Source organism: Tupaia chinensis, unplaced genomic scaffold (genome assembly GCF_000334495.1).
Source record: "Tupaia chinensis unplaced genomic scaffold, TupChi_1.0 Scaffold000361_2, whole genome shotgun sequence".
In the NCBI taxonomy this organism is placed as follows: Eukaryota; Metazoa; Chordata; class Mammalia; order Scandentia; family Tupaiidae; genus Tupaia; species Tupaia belangeri.
Genome location: NW_006159858.1, coordinates 3258378 through 3262576, shown reverse-complemented (window position 1 = coordinate 3262576; position 4199 = coordinate 3258378). Strand labels below are relative to the sequence as shown.

Sequence of the window (4199 nt, the reverse complement as noted above, 5' to 3'; positions counted from 1 at the left end):
GAGAGACACAGAGAGAGAAGAAGGAGAAAGCACTCCTCAATTGGATGTGGTCACATGGCGATCCCTTCTCCATTTCTCCGTCCAGTCAGGATTTGGGGCACACATGCACACAGGTCCAGCATGCTTTTCAAGCCTTCAGGGCCAGGATTTGAACCACAGAGGGCCATGTGGTATCCAGCTCCCTTAACCACTTGACCACAGGGCTGGCCCAGCAAGTTTTATGTCATGTATATTTTCCCACAATTAATATATATATAAGATAAAACCAAAGAAAGACAAGCTCTGTCTTAGTCTTCTACTCAGTTGTTCAATTATAAATATCATTTCTTGAGTCATTTGGAGAGATGATTTCAAGAAACTGTCACTTCTCTCTCATCCTGTTAGTAAAGTACATTAACTCTGGGGCCAGTACATGTCACAGTGGTTAAGGGTATTGGACTCCCACATCGCCAACTGCTGTTCGAGTCCTGGATCTGGCGGCTTACTTTCTCACTTTCTCTCTCTCTCTCTCTGTCCTTCTCTGGTCAAATTAAAATAAGTAAATAAAGTTAAATAAAATAATTCTTTTTTAAAAGAAAAAAAGTACATTAACTCTTCCAACTCTTTTTTTAAAGAATTATTTATTTGGGGCCGGCAAGTGGCGTGGTGGTTAAAGGCGCTGGACTTCCACATGGCTGACCACGGTTCGAGTCTCGGACCTGGTGGCTTCTTTCTCACTTCCTCTGTCTCTCTCTGATCAAACTGAAAAATAATAATGATATAATAATAAATAAAGTTAAATAAAATAATTCTTAAAAAAAGAATTATTTATTTAATTTTATTTGTTATTATTATTATTTAATTTGACCAGAGAAAGAGAAAAGGAGTGTGAGAAGAAGCTGCTAAATCCAGGACTCAAACCACAGTCAGCTGTGTAGAAGTTCAGGGCCCCAAACACCATGCCACCTGCTGGCCTCTTCCAATTTTTTTTTTTTTTTAAAGTTTATTTCCTTCATGAGAGTGACAGGAAGAGAAAGAGAGAAAGAATGACAAGCACCCTCCACTGGGCCTCATGCTGCGTGCCCACCCACTCCGCCCAGCCAGCCAGGATCATGGTTATGTGCCTCAAGCAGGTACAGATCCAGGCCTCTTCCTCTCTCGGTCCCATATTGAACTCAAGTTGGAAGAGGTGAGTCCGGTCTCAAAATGGAGGTAAAAACCACTGTGTCAGGTGGCCCCCTGCCGCTGCTGCTGTGAGGAGGGTCACGATCCAAACGAACCAGAGCAGCTGAGAAAGCTGCTGACTGGTGCCCTGAGCTTTGAAACTACAGACGACAATTTAAGAGAACATTTTGAGAAATGGGGCACACTCGCAGGTTGTGTGGTATTGAGAGACCCCCAAACAAAACGTTCCAGGGACTTTGGTTGGGTGGCTTACTCTTGTGTTGAAGAGGTGGGTGCAGCAGGGTGTGCTCAGCCAAAGTTGATGGGTAGTGGAACCAAAGAGAGCTGTTTCTAGAGAGGATTCTGTGAAGCCTGGTGCCCACCTATCAGTAAAGAAAATTTTTAGTGGTGGTATTTAAAAAGAAACAGAAGGATATAATGTAAGAGACGACTTTGAAAAGTTTGGCAAGATTGAAATCGTAGAATTTATGGAACATCGACAGAGGGGAAAAAGAGAAGATTTGCTTTTGTGACTTTTTCTTTTTTTGAAGAGGTTTTTGCTATAGGGCGCGTGCGCTCGCCAGACAGAGAGAGACAGAGAGATAGAAAGCGAGAAATCACCCCCCAGGGTGGATGGCCACTCCGCAATCCCTTCTCCTCCATTCTCCTCTCGGGATCTTGGGCACGCACACACATGCGCTGGGCTTAAACATGAGTTTAAGCCACCAGGTCCGGGACACGAACCGCAGTCAACTACGTGGGAGTCCAGCTACATAGCCATTATGCTAACTGCTGGTCCCGCTTTTGTGACTTTTAATAACCATGATACAGTTGATAAAATTGTTGTTCAGGATGATTCCATCACGGTGTCAATACAGAAACAATATCAGAAAAAACTGTTGGCTTTGCAAAATGACTCACCTCCTGGAATGAGTTTAAATGAAAAAAAGTGTTCAAAATTCAATTACACAGTGGACTGTACACATGTAAGGTATACCAAATTTTCCCCTTTCGTGAAGGGGAAAATTTTCAACTTCTATTTAAATTTAGTAGTCGATATTCTTTTGACTCTCCTCAGGTCATGTTTACCAGTGAAAATATTCCTGTTCATCCTCACATTTATAGCAATGGTCCTATCTGTTTATCCATTCTAACAGAAGACTGGTCCCAGCACTCTCAGTTCTGCGTGTCTTAGCATTATTAGCATGCTCTCCAGCTGCAAAAACAGAGAAGATAACCAGATAATTCTTTTTAGGTGCGAATGTGTAACAAGAATCCAAAGAAAACAAAATGGTGGTATCAAGACGATACTTGTTGATGCCACTGTCATCATTTTCCTAGCAGAAGATAGTCCTACTGAGAAAACCAGCACTTTGATCATTCAGTCTTTGAACTTTAACCTTTGACAGGAAGTGACCTATAGGCAATGAAGACTACTTTTACTGCATTTTTACTCATGTGTTTTCTGGGTGCATGTTGATCGCTGGTTCAGTCCAGGCAACTGACATGCTTTTATTAGTCATACAGTATTAATGCAGGTGTCAGGAAATGTCAAATATAATTCCATTTTTTCATTTTCTTTTTTTAAGCTTTTGGAGAAGTTTGAGATCCTGATGTATTGGGCAATAACAATGACTTCCTTGGCGGATTTGGAGCGTTTGTTGCCGGCAATGGACGTTGTTAACAGGAAAAGTTTCCATTAACTCCTGCCACTCAATAATCAATGCATGATAGGGCCTATGAAATGAATTTATTGGTTATAATGGGATTATCAATAAAAGTGAGGGATCCAACATTACTTTAAAAAATTGTTGTTGGTAACCAGCAGTTAGTGTAATGGCTATGTCGCTGGACTCCCACGTAGTCGACCGTGGTTCGCATCCTGGACCCGGTGGCTTAAAACTCACGCTGGGCGCGTGTGCGTGCGTGCCCAAGATCCTGAGAGGAGAATGGAGGAGAAGGGATTGCGGCGTGACCATCCCCCCTGGGGGTGATTTCTTGCTTTCTGTCTCTCTGTCTGTCTCTCTCTGTCTGGTGAGCGCACGCACCCTATAGCGAAAACCTCTCCAAAAAAAAACAAAAAAATTGTTGTTCAGAAATACCGCTCTTAATATGGGCATAATTGTGAAGTGAAAAAGGCCCTTTCTAAAAAAGAGATGCAGTATGCTGGATTACAAAGAGGTCATGGCAACTTTATGGGTTGTGGAGGAAACTTTGCAGGTGGTAGAGGTAATTTTGGTTGTAGTGTAAACTTTGGTGGAAGAGGAGGTTATGGTGTAGAGGTGGTGGCAGCAGAGGTAGTTATGGAGGAGGTGATGGTGGATATAATAGATGTGGAGGTGATGGTGGCAACTATGGTGGCAACTATGGTGGTGGTCCAGGTCCTCTGGGAGGTGATGGTGGCAACTATGGTGGTGGTCCAGGTTACAGTAGTAGAGGTAGCTATGGTGGTGGTGGACCAGGATATGAAAACCAAGGTGGTGGCTATGGTGGTGGTGGTGGAGGATATGATGGTTACAATGAAGGAAGAAATGTTGGCGGTGGTAACTATGGTGGTGGTGGAAACTATAGTGATTTTGGAAATTATAGTGGACAACAGCAATCAAATCATGGACCCATGAGAGGGGGCAGTTTTGGTGGAAGAAGCTTGGGCAGTCCTTATAGTGGTGGTTATGGATCTGGTGGTGGAAGTGGGAGATATGGTAGCAGGAGGTTCTAAAAACAGCAGAAAAGGGCTTCAGTTCTTAGCAGGAGAGGAAGCGAGGAGTTGTTAGGAAAGCTACAGGTTACGTTGAGACAGTCGTCCCAAATGCATTAGAGGAACTGTAAAAACCTGCTATAGGAGGAACGATGATCCATAGTCAGAAAAATTACTGCAGCTTAAACAGGAAACCCTTCTCATTCAGGACTGTCATACCCACAGTTTGCAAAAAGTGCGGCTATTGATTAATGCAATGTAGTATCAATTAGATGTATATTCCTGAGGTCTTTTACCTGTTGTAGCTTTTTCTTTTTCTTTTCATTGTATCAGGTATATTGCCCTGTAAATTGTGGTA

The 4199-nt window shown here is 42.8% G+C and overlaps 2 pseudogenes; both read left to right on the top strand.

The window, feature by feature from the left end:
• Nucleotides 1-1091: 1091 nt before the first annotated feature.
• On the top strand, nucleotides 1092-3891 carry LOC106735360 (heterogeneous nuclear ribonucleoprotein A3-like; annotated as a pseudogene).
• LOC114008617 (ubiquitin-conjugating enzyme E2 W-like) lies at nucleotides 2016-2576 on the top strand (annotated as a pseudogene).
• Nucleotides 3892-4199: the final 308 nt, after the last annotated feature.